Source organism: Cotesia glomerata, linkage group LG1 (genome assembly GCF_020080835.1).
Source record: "Cotesia glomerata isolate CgM1 linkage group LG1, MPM_Cglom_v2.3, whole genome shotgun sequence".
Lineage (NCBI taxonomy): Eukaryota > Metazoa > Arthropoda > Insecta > Hymenoptera > Braconidae > Cotesia > Cotesia glomerata.
Window position 1 is genome coordinate 13,299,660 of NC_058158.1, and position 26,667 is coordinate 13,326,326.

The window sequence follows — 26,667 nt, forward strand, 5'->3', positions numbered from 1 at the left end:
TTAATTTCTTCATTGAAATATATCGTACTTCAAAAAACTAATTTAATTCCTGTAATCTACCCAAAAAAATATTTCATATTTTAAGTAATTAATATTAAAAATTTTCTTTTTATTCCAAATGAAAAAAATTATTCTTGTATCAATAAAATCTTTGCTAAGATCAAAATTATTTTTTCAAAGCTGAGAAGAAATTTTTTGGTACAAGAAAAGTTTTTCTTAATATTATAATAAAAATATACATCATAAACAAAACATAAAAATCCGGTTGAAAATACAAAGTATTATAATTCAATGATATTTTTTTTACATAAAAAGTAGGTAGTGTATCCTGGTGGTTAGTTAACTGAAAAAATGTGATACTAAAGTTTAAAACATCTCAATTTTTTTGATTTATAAAAAGATTTTTTCAAACTACATTTGTTTTTATTTTTGCAAATAGAATATTTGTTACTGAGGTTATTTTGCTAACACAATTATTATTTTTAGCTATCGACTCCACTTTTTTTTTGCTTTTCTTCAAAAATTTACAAATAGCAACGATAATTTTATTAATGATAATCTTAAATTAAGATAAATTTAAATATTCGATTATACTATTAAAAATTATGAAAAAAAGAATACTTTTAATCAAAAGTACCAATTTTGTGATTTTTTTTTTAATTTTGAGTCAGAACAACAAAAAAACTTGACCGCAATTTGTGAAAAATAAAATCATCTTTAATTTCAACTTTTCTTAAAAAAACTGAATAAATAAATTCAAGGTGTTAAATAATAATTAAAAATAAAGCACACATTCCAAGTTAGTTACCTCCTTTGAACAAACACTAAAAGACATAAAATAAAAAACTCTGTAGAGCGATTAACAATATTTATTGAGTAAGTATAAGTGGTAAGGGCAAAATTATCCCATTTGGTCCAAGCATCACCAACCGAATGTACATAAGCAATATGTCTTGGGTGAGTTTATAACGAGTTCGTGACTTGACATAATACAATAACCCTCCAACTCCGACTCTGAAATGTATTTTGTATAAGTTTAAACATTATTTTAGAAAGAAATGTGAAATGTGGTAGTAAAAAAGAACAATTTACCTTTAACGGTCTTTGGACGATCTTTGGTATATTTTTTCAGACATCCCTTCTATCGTTCGTTTTTACTAATCATACTTATATATGGGGTCCACTCTTTACTCATATATATGTATAAGAGTGAGCAGACTTGCCAACGGGAGTGTACGATAGGTATCTTAAAGCCTTCGGGACATACCTGTTCGACTAAAGTGCCGTGAATCATTCGTTCACCTTCGAGAATGAACAAGCCACACACTTTCGCATCAGCCAATGAGTTGCTCAAGCTCTTACCTCGCTAGTCAGTTATCACCGTGCTCCTGACGTGTCTTTATACATTCGACTCGCGTTAGTATCATCACATCAGCTTTGTATTATTATCAGTAAAAGGGAGAGAGGGTAATCATTGGATGGACCTCGCTCTTAACTTTGTCCATCATTTTCTTTGAATTTTTTTTTTTAAATTACATACAAGTATGTAAATAGATTTATCCGTTTATTTAATATTATCATATTTTTTTTTTTTTTTTTTTAGTTCAATCCAACACTTTATATAATTACACTCCAGATGAATAATAATAAGAATTTTCATCATTATAATGAACAATATTACGGAGCAGAGAACAATTTTAAACTTTTGTCTTATTAAATGTGATGCTATTATTGAAGTAGATAAGTGTCGACAGGACCACGTGTTGACGGTGGAATATGTGCGTTCAGTAGTGGGCCACACGTGTGCAAAGTACCGGGAGTAGTGTATGGCATTACATATATACATAGCCTCCAAGTAAAGTAAAGACCAAGCAAGAGTAAGGATAAGAGCAAGAGCAAGAGTAAGAGAGAAAGAGTGAGTGAGTTTCTACACTAGGAACGTGTTCATGGAGTGTATAGTAACTCTTATGTAGAGACAGGAGCGCGTGCGCAGTTACAGCCGGACACCGAGGACATGGGTATACACATTGTTGGGAAGATACGCCGATGTTACATGTACCAAATGAAAGACAAAGAAAGAATATTAAGGGACAAAAGCGCGGGATATTAAGATGAACGGTGCCAATAGTATGCTAATAAGCTCTCTTTTTTTTCTCTTACTATATTTTTTGTCAGTATGTATTTTTTTTAATAGTCCACTCGCTGTATAGGGATGTGATTTGCAATTTTCGTCTTATGAGGGTTAATGAGTGTTCTTTATGTTTTTTGATGCGTAGATTATGAATCTGCAAGTGATTTTTTCGTAAGTTTATGCACTCAAAATTTATTAACAATTTAATTGTTTAAAATGACTTTTTCGCAATAGGGACTTTAAAAATGATTTTTTTTTTTTATAGAAGTTTTCATTATTATAAAACGAAGATTTTTATTGAGATAGTTTTTCAATATCTCTAATAGATTTAGAGATAATTAATTTTTTATAACAATGCGCGTCCAGTGACTACTGCGCATGCGCACTCTTACTCAAACTTGCCCGGAAAGCGAGATACAGTCAACTTATACTAATTCTGCGATACGAAATTCTATTGTTTAATAAATTTCATCTATTATATTTTGTTATTAATACCAAAATTACTTCATGAGATATTATGATAATCAATTATTAGTATTAATAAAAGACTAACGACAAATAATTTTTTCAAATATCGATTATTTAATTGAATTTTCAAGGTAATCTTCATTTTCATTCATTGAGTAATAAATTTTTACAATCATGGATTCACTTTATTTTTAATATTTTAATTATAAATAATTTAATTATTTTTTAATGCTTTAAATATCAACTATGTGTACTGCGAAGATATTTAGATGCTCTTATTTGTTCGCAGTAATTGAAAACCTTATAGCAACGTGTTATGTATTTTGGACGTCATCTTTTGTCGATTTTAACTCTTCTTTGTTAAATATAAAAATACTACCCGTGTAAAAAAAAGTTTCCTGAAAAGTTCCGGAATAGTCCCTGGTCCGGAACGTTCCTATGATAAGACAATCCGGAACATCCCCAGAATACTTTTGCAATGTTCTCGAAATAGTTCTGAAACATTCATGGAACACTTCCGGAAAATCTCCGACAGATTTATAAAACATCGCTGGAATACTTCCCGAATAAATTGGGAATACTTACGGAACATAATCCAAACGTTTACCGGAAATGTTCCAGAAGCATTCGAGGATTTTTCCAGGAATATTTTAAACATATCTCCGATGTATTCCCAATATATTTTGTAACTATTCCCGATTTGTTCCGAAAGTATTTCGGGAATATTCCAGGAGTGTACTGGAGATGTTCCTGAAGTATTCCCAATTTATTCTGGAAGTATTCCAGCGATGTTCTATAAATCAACCGGAGATTTTCCGGAAGTGTTCCACGGATGTTCCAGAACTATTTCGAGAACATTGCAGAAGTATTCCGGGGATGTTCCGGATTGTCTTATCATAGGAAAGTTCCGGACCAGGAACTTTTCAGGAAACTTTTTTTTTACACGGGATAATAATTAATTATCATAATATCTCATAAAGTAATTTTGCGATAAATAACAAAATATAATAGATGAAATTTATTAAAAAATAAAATTTCGTATTGCAGAATTAGTATAAGTTGACTGTATCTCGCTTCCCGGGCAAGTTTGAGTGAGAGCGCGCATGCACAGTAGTCACTTGACGCGCATTGTTATAAAAAATTAATTATCTCTGAATCTATAAGAGATATTGAAAAACTATCTTAATAAAAAATGTTCGTTTTATAATAATGAAGACTTCTGTAAAAAAAAAAAATCATTTTTAAAGTCCCTATTGCCAAAAAGTCATTTTAAACAATTAAATTGTTAATAACTTTTGAGTGCATAAACTTACAAAAAAATCACTTGCAGATTCGTAATCTGCGCATCAAAAAACATAAAGAACACTCATTAACCCTCATAAGACGAAAATTGCAAATCACATCCCTATACAGCGAGTGGACTATAAATAAAAATGACCATTTATTTTTTTGATCGTTTGTTTTGTTTGCTTCCATGTGTGTAAGGTCACTCTCGTTTTTTGTAATTATCTGATGGATTTTTTTACTCGGTGATTATTATCGAATTTGTTGGGCAATCGAAAAATTTCCCAAGCATCGAAGAAATTCTGATTTTTACGATAAAAAATTTTTTATAAGTAATGACATTATGGAGATCAGATAAATTTTGACACTGATAAAAAATAATTTGAGTCGAGGAAAAAAATCTTGAAATAAGTGTTGGATCAAGCAGAAAAGTCTTCGAACCAAGTAAAATTTACTTGAGCCAAAAAAAAACTTTTTAGTTCATTACTGAACAAAATTTTAACTTACTTCAAGAAAAAAATTTTGAATAGCTTAATTGTCTTAATTCAATTAGAAAAATTTTTGAACTGAAAAATATTTTTTTTGATTAAAGTAAATTTTATTTGTTTCAAGATTTTTTTGTTTCGATTCAAGAGAATAAAACTCTTCAAAATGGTTTTCTTGTTTGAAAAATTTTTCCCTTGAACCATGTTAATTTTTTTTCCAGTAAATAGTTTTTTCAATATATCAAAATCTAAGAAATTCTAAAAATAATTTTCTCGATTTGAAATTTTCTTTCTTGAATCAAATTAATGTTTTTATCAGTAGACGCTTGAAAAAAAGTGGAAACAATGAATTTTCTTGAGTTCTGAGATTTGTTTTTTCATTTAAGGAAATTTTTGTTGATCAAGAATCAAGTAAAGATTCGTTTTAAACTAATCATATTTATAATTCAGTCACGATTTTTTTTTTTGTAATTTTTCAATGATTCAACTGATGGAAAATTGAGAATAAAAAGAAATTTTTCATTTATTCTTGTTATATGAAAAACATAATTATTACATAAAATTAGATGAAACTAACAGAACTACAGATTTATTGAATAATATATTGTGAATTTTCACCATTGGATAAATCTAACCATGTTAACAATCAATTACTCAGTCATAAATATGGTAATTAATTAGTGTTAATTTTATTTAAAATTTATTTAGAGAATGTAATAAAATAATATAAAAATTTGTTCAGTTACGGTGCGATTAATTATTCTATTTCTGATTAACGATGCCAGAGGCTCTATGGGATTTATTGTCTTAGAGTTGTGGAATTCTCGGAAGTGTAAGAGAGAGAAGGCCCATTGGAACTCTCGGGCCTCGAGACTTGCCTCATCGAATGATAGATTATAGTTCCGTTTACTATATCATTGTGGAAATGATGTATTGGCTCTAGAGTTAGATTACGTTGGGTCACGATCCCTATTATGTCTTTTTCTTTCTTTACAAATTATATTGAACGTCGTTCGGCTTTTCCTACAGTCAACGCTCTCTGTATTTGACTCACCCGTACAGGACCATTCTCTGTATTTGACTCGTCCTTGTCCATAAGAGCTGTGTAAAATCGTCAAATACAGAGGAAGAATGTGGTCAAATACAGAGAGCGGTCAAATACAGAGAGCGTCGACTGTATATTATCGAAAAAAACTAGTCAATCTAATTGTATACATAAGTTTGTTGTTTGTTTAGAAAATGTACGACCTCTTTCATTTTTTAATTGTAAAACCACGATCCATTGGAAAATTGAAACTTTTTTTTTCTTCAACCATAATCTATCATTAAAATAAATCAATCCATTTCCACTCATGAACTTGTGTACATAAATAATAATAACGAATATAGAGTAGCTATAATAATTTATTATGACATAATAGTCAAAAAATCTATTATTGTTGTTTTTTAATTCCGTCTCTAATTACCAAAATAAAAATGTAATTGAAAAACAGGTAAAGTAGAAATAAATAAGCAGAGAAGGATACTTAGTCATTGCTTGTAAAACGAATGCATAGCGCTGCTATCGATCACACAGTGTATGTGGCCAGACTACTTTCGGAACGCGAATCAACGGTGTGCAACGCGCGGCAACACTGGGATCGATTTATGAGCTCAAGTTCTTCCAAAAAGAGCTATTTCAAACCTTAATTTACATACCTACCTATCGTGATATTCGGCTAAACTTATATATCCTATATGGCGGGTCTCCGATACTAAACAACACTTGCGTTCCAAATCAGTTTCATTTTTACTAAGTAGTATTACTTATACATTGAGTTAATTTTTTAATTAAAAAAAAAAAAAAACAAAAACAAAAAATTAGTGCTATTTTTACATGTGATACAAAGTTCTTAACCCTTGGATCTTTCTACATATTGTTGTTTACTTCTTTAGAGTTAGACCGGCTTTTTAAACAGCTATAACTCTGATTTGCATGGACAAACTGTGTCGTGTTTATATAATTAATACATTGCACTAAAAAAAAAGAAATTCAATTGTTGAAAGTATTATAAACTTGTAAAAATTTTAAATAGAAATCAATAAAAATTTTGTTAAAAATAAAATCAACATATTTTTGTGACGGATCAATGCAATTGAGTGTATTGCGATAATACAAACTTTTTTATATCATAATCATATTCGCAATACCCATTCATTAAAAAAGAGTATACCCATAGGACTTAAACTTTTTTTTCAGTGTAAATGACGCATAAAAATTGATTATTCTTAGTGTGTGTTAATAGTTAAAAAAACAATAATGATTTCTTTTAATATTCTTAATTATACACAAAAAAAAAAGATATCTTGAAATAAGAAAATTTTCGCTCCCAATTTAGTGTTCAGAATTTCTCTGTTTATCATTCGAAAATAAAAAAAAAATTTTCGTATTGAAATTTTAAGTTACATACCTTATTAATTTGGAGCAAAAGATTTTATTCTTTGGTCATATATTGACTTGATAATAAAAAATCTTAAATCAAGGTAACAATATTCAGAAGAATTATTTTCTGAACCGAAAAAAAATTTTGCAAGTTGAGATATTTTTTTTTCTGTGTAGTAATAAAAATTATTGTTTTAATCAATAAACTAATAATATTTTTTATTGTAAGCATTTTTTTTAGCTAAAAAAATTTTATTTACTTAAAATTTTTTTTTTCCAAGATAATACGAGTCTTTACGAGTGTTTTATTGAATGGAGAGTATATTTATACTTCATTTCAATGTAGTTATTTCTTGAATGATATTTCCTGCGTCTAGAGAATTATTTACAATAAACAAACCATCATAACTAATGTAATGGCTTTTTTCACGCATTCAAGATAATTTGAAGTAATTGTTGAAAGATCGTAACGTAACTGTTTTATAATTACTGTATCGTGCAAGAATCTAGACATACTTTAATCGTAATTCACTTGAGATCATACCAGCTGCCTGCTTATATACAATCGTTTCTTGTAAACCCTTCAATCAGAGAATATACAGCAGTAGCAGCTTTCACATGATTATGTAGCTTGCACAACCAGTCTTAATATTAACAAGATCATCATTTCACAAAGAAACATCTACATTTTCATAATAAAGTTCCATATTATACCTATCTCGTATTTTCTATTTCAAAAATAAATAGTCTCCATAAAATTAATATAACAAAGTGGAAATAACATATTATTTTACAGGATGAAAGTCGCTAGGTGTCATTAAACTTTTGAGGCGGCCTGTCTTCCTTGAACAGCCGTCAAGAATTATGATCGCTTTAGCATCATGGACGCTTCAAATTGATAGTTGATCGCCAGAACAGGAAATTCTTAACCAATGCCAAGTTACCGAGTAGCGTGGCTTAAAGATCTAAAAAACCTGCAATATTATAAAAGCTTATTAGCTCAGAAAATTGTTATCGAGTAATGAGTAGATATGATACATTACAGAAACAGCGACAAAAATAGTTTTTATTAATGATTAAAAATTTTTCACGATTCATAATGCGAAGTTTATTATTATTATACTCTTATCAGCTTACAAAACCAGAATAATTTGTATTCTATGATACAATTAATTTAATCAAGATCAATTCTCTAATATTCAAAACTTAATTTACCGTAATAAAACAAAAAAAAAAACATAAAAATATAATAAACCAATAAAAATAAACGGCAAAAAATCTCTTATTTAAGTCATTTTTTTTAAATACGCTCAGGTGTTAGAATTTTAATGGAAATTCAGTTTAAGTGCCGATCCCATCTTTTTCTCGCGTCGCACTCACGGCGAGAAACGGTACTATCCTTGTTGCACTCGTGATGATAAAGCTAATTGCAGTTTTATGTTTTTCTCTTAAAAAAATGAGAATTTCGAAAAAACGCTCAGCTATAAAATAGATAAATAAAAAATCTATTATGTAGCTGAGCGTTTTTTTCGAAAATCTTCTTTGTTTAGACGAGAAATGAAAAGCTGCAATTATAGGGACCGGCTCTTAAAGAGTAAAGAAAGTAGTACCGTTCATGAGCGAGTTAATTTGATTTAAACAAAAAATCTTGATCTAATAAAATAATTTTGAATCACGCAGAAAAATTATTGAAACAACTTAAATTTATTATATAGTATTAAAAAATTTTTTTTGGTTAATGAATTTTTTTATTAGTGCAAAAAATATTTTAAATAAAAATTACAGTATTACACTGATAAAAAAATTAACTTGACACTTGAAAATGATTTTCTTGTCTCAAAAAAACAAATTCTTGAGACAAGAAAAATTTACTTAAATGAAGAATAATTTCTTTAACTAAGAAAATCATTTTCTTCAAAATGGTATTTTTGGTTCAAGTTTTTAGCTCTTGAGTCAAGTTGATTTTTTTATCAGTATAGATTTTTTTTTCGACTTATTTGAGATATAAATATATATTTTTTTTTTTATTAAAAGCTTAATAAGCATTATCAGTCATGAATTTTGGGTTTTTCAAACTTTTTTCAATTTTTTCGTCGGTAAAAGAATTATCTGTCGCTGTAATTCTGGTCTAATAAAACTTAGTACAGTATATAATAGTGTAGAATATCATATAGGAGAAAGTATACAGGGTATGGGATGAGGTTGAGTCGAAGTAGCATTATCAGCACGCGCCCGACCTTGTGTGCTCACTAAATCTAGAATAACTGGCGCCACCAATGGATACTTACACGGCCCATATTATGCTTTCGTTGTTGTGACTGTGTACGCTGCTACTTGTCTTCAATGTTTATTACGTATCTATACATAAATGTACTATATAATAATAATAAGTAATAACCTTTATTATACCTATCCTGAAAGAAAAAATTTGAATGATGTTTGTTCAACACCTTGGCGGTATTTTGGCGCTTATATACAATAGGGGTGCTTGTGGATGCTGAATTTTTTATGCTAATTTAAATTTTTCTCGTGGGAATAGTCCGTCTTCCATTTGGTTGCTAATATGATGCTTATCTTTGCTCTGAATCGAGAGAACTGAAAGTGCGGACTGCTCAAGAGCGAGTAGGAAGGTTCATTGGTCCAGGCATGGAATGGAAAAATAAAAGCAGCGATAAATAAAAAACAAAAAAAAAAGAACAAACGTAAACTTGTGATAAACAATATGCGATAATATTTCTTGGCTACAATACAAAGTGCAACTTAAATTCGTACATATTTGCTCTTTAACTTTCATTTTTGCACTCATGTTAGTTTGTTTTGCTTTTTTTTTTATCTATATTGTGCTTTGAATCGCTCCTGCGATTTGCAAGAGGGTTAAAATATGACCTGTGTAAAAGGGTGAGCTCGTGCAAAACTCATTAAAAAATCTATTTTGTTGAAATGGTTTTGGTGAATAATTGACGACCTGCGTTATTTAATCGTTTATTTTTGTTGTGACACTTATGAACAGATATAAACACTCTCTTTATTTTTATAACTCAATTTATTGCTACTAATCGTGAAAAATTATTTTTAATATAAATTTAATTTATTTATGGTGATTAAGAAGAAATTATAAATATATATTAACCATAAAATTGAAAATTGTTAATACTAACGTTTTAAGTGGGGAAGTTTCAAAATTACCTGCAGGTATATGTAAGCTATATATGCGATCTATATCGACCATCATTTAAAAGCAATATCAAAGGCCCGATCAATACTTTTAGCTTTATTTTAAATTTAATTTTTATTCTGGTTTGACCAATTTGACGTAATTTGTACACACTTTCGCCGCCAATAGTTTCGATCCAAGGACTTTCTTTCACCGCATTGACGAGGGCAACCATTTTCTGATAAATCTTACAGTTACTTCTTTTTTTTTTACTTGTTTACAATATTATCGATAAATTTTATTTATTCCACAATTTTATTTTACCTACAGTGTTTTAAATTATATTTATTATTCATAAAAATTTTATTTTTATATTAAAAAAAATATCAGGTCGCACATCGTAAAATATAATTCTCACAAATCTCTTTTTTTACTTTTTTTAAAGAAATTTTTAATCTGAATGTATGTTATTTTACAGAAAAGAAAGGATTTTGATCTAAGAATAATTTTTTTTTAGCGTATACGAAAATTTTTATGAAGAACAAAAATATCTTGACGGAATTAAATATTTTTAACTTCCCGCTAAGAAAATTGAAAATTAAAAAAATCGGGAAGTTATTGTTTTTACCCCGTTTTTCGAAAATCGAGTTTTCATCAGATCTCGACGTTTTGAGGTCCTAGGAAGCTTCCCTGACTATTCTCGCGATGGTGTCCGTGCGGCTGTATGTATGGATATGTATGTGTGTGTGTGTGTGTGTGTGTGTGTGTGTGTGTGTGTACACGGAAAAAAGTAAACTGTAATATTCACTCGGATTCCGGTTAATTTTTATAGTTTCAAACAGTAAAGCGGACATCGGGGTGGCAAAAATATAAATATTACAGAACTTAATGTAGAAAGTATAATAGCCACAATTTATAATTTAATTTCCAAAATAAGTGATTAGTAGTTGTCACTATAGTAAATAACGATTCTTTCATCTTAAAAAATTACAGTTTCAAACAGTAAAAATTGCCATTTCAATATATAGTCGATATTATGAGAAGGGGAACTCAGATGAAAGAGAAGGTCTCACTCGGGGAGAATTTAACATTTGAAACAGTAAAAATTATACTTTTAAAATATACTTTTTACCAGTCAAAACAAGTCAATAATTACAGTTTGATTTTTAGCGTTGCGTTTAAAATTTACCATTTTACTTTGTAAACATTGACGTTGCTTGTATTAGAAATTTACTAACTTTATTTTATACTTTTTACATATCATAAGATCATTTTTTAGGTACGAAATGATAAATATCAAAGTCTGAATTCTTAATTATTATACTTTAACATTTTAGACATTTACATAGCGAATATTACTGTTTGAAATAGTATTTTCTTCCATGTAAAGAGTAAATTGTAACGTTTAAACGGTAAATATTATAAAATGAATAGTAAAATCACGATTTTACTGTTTAAAATGGTAATTTTTAGCAGTTGATCATTACTTATTATAAATCGACTGTTATGTAGTACAGTTTACTTTTTTCCGTGTATGTATGTAAACCTCTCATAACTTTTGAATGGCTTGACCGATTTGATCGCGGTTGGTGCCATTCGAAAGGGTTCGACTAAACTTAGATTTTCAATATAAGTTAGACCGATTTGGACCGATAGATTTTGAGAAATCTTAAAAAAACTGCGAAAAAAAATTTTTCCAAATGTGGTTTTTTTTTAATAACTTTCAAACGGCTCGATCGATCAATTCCAAAAACTAATCAGCGCTTAACATAAAAAAACTATGTCGATCGCCACCAATCTGGTCAAAATCGGTGGATTCGTTCGTGAGTTATCGTTGACGAAGGAAATGGGAAGGGGAAAAAAAGTGTTTTTTTCGAATTACACCGAAACTTTCGGTCTTATCAATTTGTGTTTAAAAATGTATCATAGAATTTTAAAAACTGCGTCAAATTGAAAATTTAAAAAATTGTGTTTTATTAAACTTCTATCAGACTTTTGAGCTCGGAGAGCTCAAAACTACACGAAAATTATATTTTTGAGCTCTTCGAGCTCAAAAATTTAATAGGTGCTATGTTCAGCGCTTAATTACGAAAGTAGCGGGAAGTTGCAGGGATGGCCTTCAGGGTCAACCGTTTTCCTAATTTTTTTGATATTAAAAATGTTGCTTCAAAAGTCAAATATATTCAAGTTATTTTTCAAATACGAGTTATCATTATTTCATTTAAATCTAACCCATTCTGTTTTATGCAATAATTTTTCTCTGTAAAATCAGTATTACTGATTAAACAAAAAAAAAGAAAACATATAATACCAAAATTATTTTGTATAAAGAATGTAAAATTTTTTTTAACCTAGAGAATTCTGTTTTCTGTGAAAAATTTTTCTGATACGGTCATAAATAGCCATACGATATGTATGAGAATAACATAATAATTTGTTATAATTTTCGAATTTTTAATGTTTTCTAGACATAAAAAAAAATAACAATAATCAAAAATTGATTTAATAGTTAATTGAACTAAACACCAAAGCCAAATAAGCTTCTTAGGAGAGAAAAACAGAAATGTTTATTTTATAACTTAAGGCCTCAAACTTAACTTTCTTGTAACGAGACGATTCCACGACTATGCGCTCTCTGTCGGAGATTTTCAACTCTATCCTTGGTCAAAAAATTATGTATGGGCGTATCAGGATGCATCAAGCTACAAACGTCATAATATGGGCTAATGCCCATATGTGACCTGATATAACTTATTTATATACTAAGCCTTACCAAATTTTTTGATGTGGTCATATATACAGACAGATCAGGACATATAAAAAATTTTTTTCATGGGGTTCACTTAGAATCAATTTGAGTTTTTCTCAATAATTTTTTTTTTGTCTCAAGTAAATCTTTTGAATATTTATTCCTGATTATAAAAAATTATACCCCGGCAAGATCCTATATTATAAAATAGATGAAAGTCTTGAAGTTATTCAAAGGTCGAAACTCGCAAAAAACGGGTCACGATTCATTATTGGTTGAAACTTAGGCGCGCGCGTAGCGCGCTATTCAAATTTCTAGTGTACTTTGAAAATCAATGGTTATTGTTCAAGAATAGTAATTCCTTGGTTTGGAAAAAATTTTTAAAGAGTTGTATAGTAAAAAAAAACTCATACGATGAAAATAGAACTCATAAAATGAAAATTTGAAGCATAAAATTTTTTTTTTATTAATTTGCTACCAAATCATTGTTTTATTCTCAACAGTAGTATGATACACTTAAGCGGTTTGAAAAATTACATGATGATATAGTCAGAAATACGCTGCCAATAAAACCGAATCAATAAGTAAAAAATAAAAAATAAATTTATTTCGTGAGTAATTTGTATTTAATGTAGGCAATTTATAAAATATAACTCGAGAATTTTTTTCAGATATTACAGAATCGTTTTTTATTATCTATATGTAGACTATATAAATCTAAAAAGAGTATAACAGAGTGTAATAAGGCAGTGTATCCAGTTCTCTTGGTCGGGGGCCGTTTCATTACCCGGTCTCTACTCGTATCACGCTGTGTTTGCTAGACTGCTCGCAATTGCACTGGGTATGGATTCAAAAAATCACTTCTCCCCTTTCCTATCTTTATCTCTATCCTCGCCTGTAGAAAGAGAAAAAAATGATAAAATTCGGGGTAATGAGGTGAAACATTATATTCTCGATAATGATTTACGAAAACAAATAAAAAATAGGTATAACAAGTGGATCATGGAGGATTGAAACTCTTTTAGTAACCGTAGAAAAGAGGATCAAGGTAACGCATCCCCGCGGTGGCCTTTGCCATCTCAATGGAATGAAGTATGATGCATGGGACTATACGCATATGTGAGAGAATAAGACAGATAGATAAAGAAAACAAGATGGGGAGCCTCCTTTGGTCTCCTCGGCGCCCTGGACTGCTTCAACGGCCTCCTTTCCGCTCTTATACCTCTCGAAGTGAAGCCCTCCCGCCTCCATTAGGTTATAAGTCCCAGCCGCGACCAGCCCGAAAAAATAATAACAACAATCATAATAAGAAAGAGACTAGAGGGACTATTCCTGTTACGTTGCATTCCTCTTGTTCAAACTTGCTGGACCACCCTGGATTCGGGACTGTATAGCACCCATGTCGAGATCCTGGGAATATTCAATGTAGATATTGAATTTTGTACTAACTCTAACTATAACCAGCCTTATCAAATGTTTTCGATATCTCACATCATTTCTTAAAATCTATCAAAAATTATTAGCACTAATACACGGGTGAAAAAATTATCTTGATTCAAGAAAAATATTGTTGATCCAATCCATGAAACAATTTTTCTGATGATATCATGTCAGAAGAAATTCACGGGTGAATTTCTTGAATCCGTGAAATTTTGAAGATAATATTTATTTTTGAATCGATAAGTTTCTTTTTCAGTTAACAATTGACCCTGAACTTGCCTCAATAAATATTAATGCAATCTGATTACAATAAGAGTATTATTGTATTCTATGATAGAAATATTTTTTAAAAAGATTATTTAATGACAGCTGCACACAGCTATGATTTCACATTCGCGCGGGAAGCTTGGATGTCTTCCAGAATACTTGGCTATACTCCAATTGCTAAGTAATTAATTACTTATTCAGTCTGTGTAAGGTTGTTGCCTGGCCTATGAATCACAGATGATTGTGCTAGGTAGAATTTACGATTGGGGTCGGTGAAGAAGTAATCAATTTATAAAATACCGGGAGGCTATACACCTGGACAGGTTCTGAGAGATGTGCCGTAAACTTCTTTACCCTCACTTTCTTCCTCTTGTTGTAAAATATGATACATCTCGTTGCTGAAGCGCTATCCATTGCATAAACAAATACATCACTATTTCGCATTCATTCACTGGACTACCGCTGAAAATTGACAGTTATTCATTCCTGTGCTACTTGCTCAAACAATGTACACTTTCATTTGTTCTACTTCGAGGAGGAGGAGGAGGAGGTGTATGTGTCGAGGGTGGACAGGTAATTTCAGTTATCCAAATACTTAACGTGTTCACCAGCTGTAACATAATACTACCACGTTTACCATTGTTATGAGTAGTCAAACACGTGTTTACATACATACTTGAATAAATATAAGCAGTATGCATACACATATACATGTACATTAATACACAGAATACCTGGTTGGGTAGACATGTGTGTGGATGTGCGATGAAAAGTTGTGTTGGTAACAAGCATGATGGTTCTCAGCGATTACAAAGAGCACATCGTTGCCCCTAATGATTATTAATTTTTAATTATCCCTCTACGTGATTACTTATTACGCTATAAAACAGAAAAAAAGATCTGATGAAGAGAGAAGCATGTAATTTTGGGTAATGATGCTCTGTCAGTATAAAAGAGATCACTTGCTGTGTGCAGTGTCTTAAAATGTACATCCCATTCAATTTGCATAAAGTTTGCCTCTTTCACGCCTGCACTAGGTGGGTTCACGTCTGGATACATTGCTCATAACCGAAGATGCTAAGTTACTAATTAATCTACAATCTCCCGTTTAATCATCTTAATTGATAATCAGCAGTATTTGCTAATAATAATAACAAGAATAATAATAATCTAATAAATTACTGTGTGTATTTAAAAAAATACTAAGCTCAAAAATGATTTGTTTTACCTGGCGGTGTTTTTATGCTACTGCAGGGTCAGTACTAAAAGGTGCTCTTGCGTATTTACGACTCATTAATCACGCTGTTAAGTAACTTTTAATTGAATATAAAAATAAAAATCTATACTTGGAAAACGTTTTTTGTTGACGGTTTCATCTTAGCAATTCTATGATTTTTTTTTTAAATCGTTGCAAAAAGTAAGTATTTTAGAATACTTGGAAAAAGTTTTGAAATTTATAACTGCATGCTTTGTAATGTTCAGTAAATTTTTGATGAAAATTATAAAGAAATAATTTAAAAATAATAATATTATCTTTAAAAATTATATTAAATTGAACAGATTTTAAATAAGAAATTTATGTTGGTTTGAATTGATTTTATTGGTTCAAGAATTTATTTGATTAAATTCATTTTTCATAAGAAATTCAAGGAAGTTAATTATTTAACTGCGCATGTATAAATTCTAGTAAGAAAATATTTATTCACGATAAAAGTGAAAATATCAGGGAGAATGTAACTAGAATTATATAGGATTAGCATAAGTCAGGTCGCCTAGTGAATCTGGAATGATGGATCCGCAACGTCCTGGTCGTCGTTTCACGCCGTAGTCATTTACGTAGAGCCGTCAGCCGTCAGGCGTCGTTTCGTGAGGTCGACCGGACACTCAGGTTGAAGGAGAGGGCGTTGCTCAAGTATTCGTCGTAGGCAATGTCCAACCAAGTTGAATTTACGTTCCGTCGAGCACGCGGTTGGGTATATATATATATATATATATATATATATGCTCGTCTTGCATACCGCACAAATGAAAGAGGAGAACAGTCGGTAGTCACCCAGTCACACGCGATCGCTGCACTCTGAACTTTTAAACTTACCAGTATATAATAAATTATTGCGATTTCTTTCGTGCGACCCTTATTTATGGGGGTGCGTTGTACTGATCAAATGGCTGATACGCTTTGACATCAAAGGATTTTAAGACTTTGTTACTCTCTCGCTCTACTTCGATTGCAATACAAACAATCATAAGATTTCTGGTTGTCTTTTTTTAATTCTCATTCTTTTGTGCAGCGTATTCGTATCATTCTAATTTCTCTCTTGGTGTTATACATCATGTGAGAGAAGTGCGTGGCCATACGTGAGATGGCGCGATAGAATGAACACAGTGGATTATTTATAGCATTTAAATGAACTCTCACCGTGTAATTGCGGTATGATGTATCGACATGATTTGTGAGTTCTGGCTCAATGAGATCCAGCTATATTCATTATTTGCACATACAAACTTATACCGGTATTTTGATTGCATTGAGTCAATACTGAAAAAGTAACTAAACAGGATGTAATTAATCATTTATTCGTTTGATAAATTTAAATTAATTCTAATACCATCAACAAACTTGTTAATTATTATTAGCTGATTGAAATTCAAGGCTTATATTTATTTGCAAAAGTTTAATTAATCAAGACATTTATCATAATGATACTAAATTATATAATTTAAATGATAATATATTTATGATTTATTACACAAAATTCAATATTTTTCCTCATTTTTTGTTAAATTTTTTCAAATAGTCTTAATATTCAACTTGCTTAGTTTTAATCAAATTTTAATAGCTGATACATTACATTTTTTTACTTTCTTCTTTATAATGCATATTTTAATAATACGTGACGTAATTACTATAAATTATTATAAGTAATTTAATTGAATATCAATGTACTACACTCAGAAATAGTATCTATCTATCTATTCAGATAGATATTACGATGAGCGAATGTATTAAGAAATATTGCGAAAAATTGATTTGTACAGATTAAAATATTTTAATCTTGAAGCCTCAAAAAATTTAATAAATATTTAATTTTAAAGATAAAAATATTTATAGGTACGAATAAAAAATTTTTATCGCAAAAAATTTTTACTTCGGCCAAGACTATTTTAGTCTCCTTCAATTATTTTCTTGGTTCAACTGAACCTTTTTTACTGTGTAAATAATAAATTCACAGATAATTATTACTCAAAAGTAAAAGTTCATTAAATAAGCCAACTAATAAACAGAGTCTATTGGCACTTGCATATCTTCAGTATAAGTTAAAAAGATTCTCCGCTTCTACACATTCGTTTGAATAAATTTGCCTTCTAGTAGTAGAGTTTTTGTTCCAATGAATAAAGTCTAGCGAAAATGAAGTAGAGAACAAGAGAAGGAAGAAATAGAGAATGAAAAAGACAGTACTAGAAAAAATAGAGAAAAGAAATGAAAAGCGGCTTTTCTCTTTGTTATAGATTTTATATGTACGGCTTATAAGTGTCATTAATATATAAGTAAGACAATAGTTAAAGCTAAAATATTGTGTAGATATTAATTTATTTAAACTTGGCTTTAATTTAAAATTTTTTTGATTTTTATACAAAAGTTTAATCAAAAAATATTCTATGAATGAGCTACGTACTATGCTTCTGAAGGATATTATCAAGTTTCAGTTAAAAACTAAAGTAATAATAAAATTATAACGGTATCTGGAAGAGTCTGAAAAATTTCGCATACATCTTATTTTATTTTGCAAAACTGGTTGATCCGCTCAGATAATATTGTGATTTACGAAGTGCCGAGTCCACACGGAAAAAAAAAGTATTTTTACTGCCGCCATCTAAAGTATTACTGACTAAATATAACTCCCGTACAAATATACGAATCCTTATAATAAGAACACTGATATAATTCCACTGAAAATACCAAACTTTATAGTAGTTTTCATATTTTTACTCATGATTTTAAGAAGTACTATATTATTATTACTTATTTAATCATTTTATACGAGATTTTTTTATTTAAAAAATAAATAGTAAATATGTACTTGTCAAATTCAATTTATAAATATAGAATAAAATGGATTTTCAAAAATTTTTTTCATTTATCAAACAATAAAGCATAATGAGCAAAATAAAATTAGGTATATTTTTTTCATTCATTTACTAATGAAACTTATTTCACCTCTTTCTCCTCGTTTTAATATTTTTATTACATATGGATATAATCATAGAACTGTTATCACTTAAAAAATTGTACCAAAAATATGTACACATATTTTATTTATAATAAATCAATGAAATATTAATCGTACTCACGTTATTTATTTGAACATATCAATTTACCTATTTTTACATTACCACCTGAATTCTATTATTTCTTCAAACGTATAAAAAAAAATCTAAGATAAATTATATTTGTATTAATAAAACCTGAACTTATTTTTTTTTTCTAAAAGTTTATTCAGCATAATAAGCAAAAAATTTTAACTATTGACTAATTTTTGATTAGTATTCATTTCAATATATTGTGCCAATAAAATTTCTAATATATTATCATATACACAAGTATACAAACGAAGTAAGTTTATGACCAATTTGTTGTTATATTATATACACTTATAAATTTTCTTAAAATATCTCAGAGTTGTAGCATAAGTACTTATTTTCATAATATAATGAGAAAATACCCATTGCAGGCTAAAAATAAGTATAGGTAAAAGAAGAAAAGTTTTTAAAAAATATTATACTTTATGTATCTTATATTTTTTATTAGTTTGACATTTTTTTGATCCTGTCAAAATTGAGGAAACATTTAAGACAGGGAGCGGAGGAAAAATCATAAATCTTTAGGAAGCAGCCGTTACGTGACCCTGCTATGGGTCCTGACCATTAGAATCCAACAACCGGAAGACATTTCGCTGAATGTCGGCCTAATCTCTCATCGTATTTTATTAAAGAGGAAAATAATAGCTTTATACGCAAGAGCATTTAGCTACGACATTCTTTCAATGTAAAATGGAATTTTTTGCTCTCGTCGAAAAGTCTGCTTGAAAATATTCTTCCTAGAAAAAAATTGCTCGGATTTTTTCAGTCATATTCATTAATTACCATCAAGATTTTTTTTTTGTTCAACTAATATTTCATTAGACAAATCAAACCGTATTTAAATAGTATCTGATAAATTGTTTTACAATTCTGAAGTATCGACTCAAAGCATACTTATGTATAATCAATGTATTAAAAATTATGAACATAAGAGAAATTGATGAATATTTATGGACTAATAAAAAATCCGGTAAAAAAAATTTTTTATAATTTATAAAATAATTTTTTTAATTAGTTATTGAGTAATTCTTTGTGGTAAGAGTAAACAAATAATGAAAATATTCACAGATTCGGTAGAATCTGGCGCCAAGTTCCGTTCAAATCCGTTGTAAACGGAGCGCCAGACTACCAAGTGTGTTTACTGTAAGCAGAAAGGTATTTCGAGGTTGCAAAATTTTATCTAATTCTGCGGTACTTTTTGTTCCTAAATTTTATATTATAACAGTAATTCATACTTTATTTTACTGATATTAGTTCATTATATTCAATTATAACAATTAATCTACTTGAAATTATTAAATTTTATCAACGTAAACTATAGCAAGCTCAAAAAATTTCGATCCTGACTTTTTTTCGATGTAAAAAGTGACATGCCACAGACTAAATAATTTGAAAATGCATGGTAATCCTTCAATAGATGAGAAACTACAGTTAAAAAAATACATTTCACAGCTTGCATCTATACCCGCCAAGGTGCACTGGAATTATTTTTACATAAACAGTAGCTTCAAGGGGATAGTTTGCTATAAGAAATGCCAACGCGAGATTTCAGTTGGTACCAATTGTAAATTTTTATTATAATTACAAAAAATACTAAAATCTGAACAAAAACTGTTTCACTGTAAAAAAATCGCGCCAAGTCCACGTTCATAAGACTATTAAGAAAAAAGAAATTTTTTTTTCTTTACAAAAAGATATAAAATTAAAAAATTAAAAAATCCAAGTAACCGATATGATTGTATAAGATTTTCGGAAATTAAAAAAAATTTTGTTGTAAATTTAAAAATTAAAAAAAAAATTTTGGAACGTACTTGGTCTGCGTCATTGTGTATTTCAATTTTATTAAAGTCCTAGTAAATAGATTTTACGAATTTCATTAAAAGTAAAATATTTTGCAACCACGCACACTAAATACGTTCCAAAATTTTTTTTTTTAATTTTTAAATTTACAACAAAAATTTTTTTAACTTTCGAAAATCTTATACAATCATATCGGTTACTTGGATTTTTTAATTTTTTTATTTTATATCTTTTTGTAAAGAAAAAAAAAATTTCTTTTTTCTTAATAGTCTTATGAACGTGGACTTGGCGCGATTTTTTTTACAGTGAAACTGTTTTTGTTCAGATATAAATATACCAACGTGATATTCTAGCGGGCCTCAAAAGTGGTCCTGTAAATCGAGCGCCATCGCGGAGTTAAACGTTGAACTTCTGAGAGCCTGAGTTATGAAACAGCGTTGGTAAAGTTGTTCGCCTTTATCCGTATTTGTGCGTGACCCGCTGCCACGAGGGACCATACGAGGGGACTCTAGAACGTTTTATTATCGTTGGAGCGCTTATAAACTACGGGGAATCGCTTCATTTTCCCCTTTTACGTGGCTGTCATTTGCGACGCTTGAGATTTTACTGCTCCATCTCACGTAACGAGTAAAATCACACCAAAGATTATTACAAACCTCATACGGAGTAGTTTATTACACTTAATCAATTTAAGCTGCTATAAATTTATCAGTAGTTACATTTACATCTATTCCTATTACTTTACTTACTTTCAAATAATTTATTCGCGTATTTTTCAACATTTCAACATTATACATTATATGTTTGTATTTAAAAATTACACAAATATGTATGACTTATAATACTCATTGAATTTTAAATAGAAAAATATTTTGTTGTTAATTTATATGGTAAAAAGGATAAAAAGAAAATTTATTATTGTCGATTATTTATGATATTTTTATTTCAAATATTTCGCGGTATTTTTTTTATTCATTAAACTGAACATCAGCTGGAACTATTACGCATTCATGTAAGGAAAAAAAAACTTTCCAAGCTTTGAACATTTTTATATTGCCTGACGGGAAAAATCGGTAGGTTTATTTTAATGTTTTGATTAAATTATTTGTTTGCACTGAGAAAAAAAAATACTTTTATTCAATTAATAATTTCTGGGTTCACGAAACTCGCTGACGATCAAATATTCTATTATTATTAATTATTAATTTCTGAAGAGAAGAGCATCAATATTTATCTTTGGATAATAGATAAACAAAAGCATAGCTTTATTTAAATTAAGTAAAAATTATTTCAATCAATTTAACTATTTCTTGAGCTAAGAATGTATATTCTTGAAAATTTTCAAGAACATAAATTCTTGTATCAAGAAAATTTTCTTAATAAAAGTACACTGATCACGATCCTCGCATGACTATACTTTAGATGCGCAAATGCTTAATCTAGTGGATCGTGATTATCACGATCCACATGGATTCGGATATCGAGTGTCTATATTGCTATGGTTTATAGATGATTGGTTGTCTTGAATTAAATATTAATTATATTTTATTGCAGATTATTATTTTTTTGGTATATTATTGTTATTAACATAAATACAAATTCCTTTTGTAGCCTGATTAGTTAAAAATTTTTGAGTAGATTATGACAGTCAAGAATTGGGTTAGGTTTAAAAATGTTTAAATAATGACTTACAGCAGTACTGTTGGAATTTATCTTATATGACTTTTTTTTTTATTTTTACAAATATTATTATTATTAGTCTAGAAATTTGTATTATCGAAGTATTTATTTAAAAGAGGCAAATATTTTTATCATAAAAAAAAAATTTTTAATGGAATTTTTACTCCTTTATTACTGTACATATTACATACAATAATATATTTTTGTATAAAACAGTATGGGATCAAATCATTTATGCTAAAAAAGACTTTTATGAGAACAAAAATTTTATTTATTTAATACAACATATAATGTACATTGTTTTTCCTTATCAACGCAATAGAATTATATGCAATAACCACGGACACAGCATTAACACAGTTAACATAGGAAGATTTATTTCTTTACTAGCCTTCAAAAATCGACACAAGTTTTTCAAGATTTCACTCGAGTAATTTATCAACAACCCAATCATCTATATCGCTATTATTATTAATTCACTAATTTATGTAATTATCACTATTTCATCACCAAAATTTTAAACAAATCCACTCGTAAGTTTCAGATTTGGTTATGCGTGGTGGCGCTGAAGGCATCGTGGATCGTGATAATCACGATTCGTTTCGCCGTAGTAAGGAAACGTTTCTTTATGATCACAATATGTTTTTACATATTCACCTACCACGGCAAGTGAATATAAGAATCCGAAGTATTGAGTATATCAGGTTATAATATTGTGAAAATGACAATACTGTTTTGAGCTAATCACAATACTACGTTCACGATCCACTGGATCGCTACAATAGCAATACTTTTTTCTCCGTGTACTCAATAAATCGTTTATTGGTATCAAAGAAATTAATTTTTTAACTAATTTTAGCGTGTAACCTAACTTTTTAACTTAAAATAAATAAAAATAATAAAAATAAATAATTTTAAGTAAAAATATAAGGTATTATGAAGAAAAGAATCTCATTAAATTATATTTTTTTGTTTGAGACATTTATAAAATTTAAAATTAAACAAGTTTTTAACACGTCAGTAACAGACAAATTAAAAAATGTAAACTAAACTCCACTGAGGAAAGACATAAATAGAAGACATTTATTGAGAGTATGTGTGTTTCTAAAGGTTTAATCAATCTCCCAAAATCGAGCTGAATAAAATAATCTGAGTTAGTGAATAGGTTATGTATCACATAAACATTGGAATTAAAGCATAGCCATCTACCGACAATACTTGCCAAAGAAATATTTAGTACCTGTTACTAAATATTATTTGGTGGTACTAAATACTTATTTCCATGTAATAAGGCTTTGTTCATATAAAGAAATCATTTATTAAACTGTAACAAATAATATTGATGGGTACAAAATATTTGTTTCTCTCAAATAAATGAATAAAAATTTTGTTACTCTGTACTAAATCCTTCTATCAATGTATTTTTTTTCTCAGTGTGGTGATGGAGAAAATCACCAAAAATGTAATTCAAAACTAATTTTGAGATTTTAGTGATGTACATAACTATCTTAAAAATCAAAACCCTTCAGTTATTCTGAATCAAATTATAATCTCTAAACTCATTTTATTAATCTTTACACTGATAGAAATTTTAACTTGACTCAAGAGCAGAAGTCTTGAACCAAGAACACCAATTGGAAGAAAATGAATTTCTTGAGCCAAGAGGAAAAATTCTTGAGTCAAGATATATTTTCTTAATTCAAGAGAATCTATCTTGACTCAAGAATTTTTCCTCTTGGCTGAAGAAATTCATTTTCTTCCAATTGGTGTTCTTGGTTCAAGATTTTTGCTCTTGAGTCAAGTTAAAATTTTTATCAGTGTAGTAATATGAAAAATTTTCTATTATAATTTGCATTACAGTATCGTTTTAGAAAAAAATACTAAAAAATAAGTACAAAAATTCATCAAAACAGAGCACTATTTTAGAAATTTTAACGTCATAAATTATTTTTTTTATATTCCACCTAGTAATGCCTATGTCATCGCAACTGATCAAAATTTACTGAAACTTGGGAGTGTTCAGATCTTGGTATATACACATATATTAACACTCGCGTTTAATTATTACAGGCAATATACTCGATTTGAGTTAGCCTTCCCTATAAAAAATATTTTGGTTTTGTAAACTAACAAAAGTATAACAATAAAAACAGTTGCATAAAATTTTTTGATCGTACACAGAAAAAAAAATTAACTTGAATCAAGAAAATAATTTTGAACAGTTTAATTGTTTTGAATGAAGACGAAAAATTCTTGAATCAAGTAAAATTTGTTTAAACCAAGAAAAATTTCTTAGTTTAAAAATTTTTCTACTCTAATCAAGAAAATGAAGTTCTTACTGACTTCAAGTAAATTTTTTTTTCTGTGTAGAGCGATTTGTAATGCTATGTACTACACGTAAAAAAAATTGCAGGACAAAAATCGTACAAATGCATATAAAAGTAGTCAAATATACGAATTTTTATAATTCAACATTGTAAATTTTAAAATATAAAATTATGAAAGTGAATATATTGAAAGCCTGGTCCTGGATTACAAAGTGACAATTTTTCCTACAATTTTTTTTCCGTGTACTCGTTCTGCAATTATTAGAACATATCGAGTTGATATTCGTAGCATATGTTTTTGAAATCCTATACATAAAACAGGATAGTAAAGTTGTATTTGAGAAGGGAAAAGTCACCGGTATGGGGGATTTTGAAAAGATAGTATGCTGTTATATTGAAAGAAACAATTATCTACGGACAGTGAACAAACCGAAGGGGCAGGTCTCCAGATGGTAAGGAACCACCCCTGCGGCCATGCCTGACAAGTAGTATGGCTGCCGTATCTTTTAAAATGACAATACTCTAGCACAGGACAACAACGGTGAATTTAAGAAAGAAAAGACACTCTGCTCTTTTGAATTAAAAAGGAAGGAGCATCGGGAGAACCGTTTAAATTCCAAGAGGAGATAGTTGGGAAGATCCGTGCGAGTAAGAGACATATCCCGTGTGTGCCTCGTTAGCGTCTTTCTCGTCCCATAACCATCGTGGTGAATTCGTGCGGGTTTATCTCTGTTATTCGTTTTAAGTGCCGTGATCGGCTATCATGTCGTCGAGTCCTTCTGAGGAGTTCGACGAACGATATATGGAGCTCGTATTGATACGCTGCTGTTTTGTAACGGAAGTGGACTTTAACTGACAAAGGAATTGTTTAACTGTAAACCTTATTCAATTCCATTATCATTCATTCATTTAAATTCAATGTCTTCTTATCTTAATTACGAGCTAGTGTACTATTATATCGAATTTCGGATCAAATTGTCTCAACTAGAAGTCTTGACATAAATTAAACGATTTTTTTTTTGACAATGTGCTTGCTAGTCAACACTCCCGTTAACAATCGTTCATTTCATTAAAAGTGTTTGAGTTTATTTTCTATTTTTCGAAATCGATAATTGAAATAGATAAGGTGTACATTGTATTCGTGTAAATTTGTGTTGTTGGTTGTTATAAAAGTGATAAAATTCATTTTCGAGATATCCCAGGACTGATAAAATAAATAAAAAAAAAAAAAAAAAAAAAAAAGTATTGGAAAGGATACAATACAAATTGTGGATAAATATCATATTAACATTAACAGTAAAATTATAAAAGTAAAGCATCGATGTTCAAAGCGTTATCAATGTTGTAGTTGAGATGATCGCTCGCCTGGGAGGTCCGTTATCTGGCCCGACGGCCCACCCTACAGCACAGTAGGCTTTGCGAACACGCTAACTAACTAACCCAGCATTTACATTGCTAATTGCACCACGGGCATGCGAATGTAATGGTACCTAACGTGGACAATACTTCAAGGGAATTAAACCCTCCCCCACTTGGCTCGTTCGTTGCGTTCTCCCGTTCTGAATGTCGGTCGTCCAGGAAGCATTGCACAGAACAGCACAGCAACCAGCACCGCCAACGTACACAGTATATATTTCCAAATCTAAAAGAACCACTGCTGAATGGCCGCCCGATGGGGTAGGAGACTCCACGTTAATAAATATTGCTGTAACCCATGACACTGCTTTCAGGCTGCACGTTATGTTTGTTTGTTCATGTCCCTTCAGCTTTAATGAGTAAATACATAAATACTAAATGCATTGTAATTACGCTGTAATTATACCGGTACGAGTATACACTTTGCTGTTTTCAATATTAAATATTATCAATTATCATATAATACAAATTAAGAGAATCTATTTGCTCGCCTTTTTTTTCTTATTTATTTAATTAGCTTCTATATAAATTATTTACACTATTTAAATGAGACTCACTTATGATACAAGGGATTAAGAATTGTAAGAAGCTTCGTTCGACCTCACCCGAGTCAATTGAACCTTGATTATTTTTGCAAAAAAAGAACCATCATTTTTTATTTTAAAAATAATACTTGATGCTT

At 29.4% G+C, this 26,667-nt stretch overlaps 1 protein-coding gene and 1 long non-coding RNA gene across 5 annotated transcripts in view; one reads left to right on the forward strand and one right to left on the reverse strand.

The window, feature by feature from the left end:
- LOC123275425 (homeotic protein ultrabithorax) overlaps positions 1-26,667 on the forward strand; it is a 171,476-nt gene that overhangs the window by 18,687 nt on the left and 126,122 nt on the right. The window lies entirely within an intron of this gene.
- LOC123275428 lies at positions 12,919-24,731 on the reverse strand. The gene is made up of 4 exons (XR_006511682.1): positions 24,716-24,731; positions 20,348-20,355; positions 13,637-13,644; positions 12,919-13,015 (listed from the first exon to the last, which is right to left on the reverse strand). It is a non-coding gene; the product is annotated as an uncharacterized LOC123275428 (long non-coding RNA).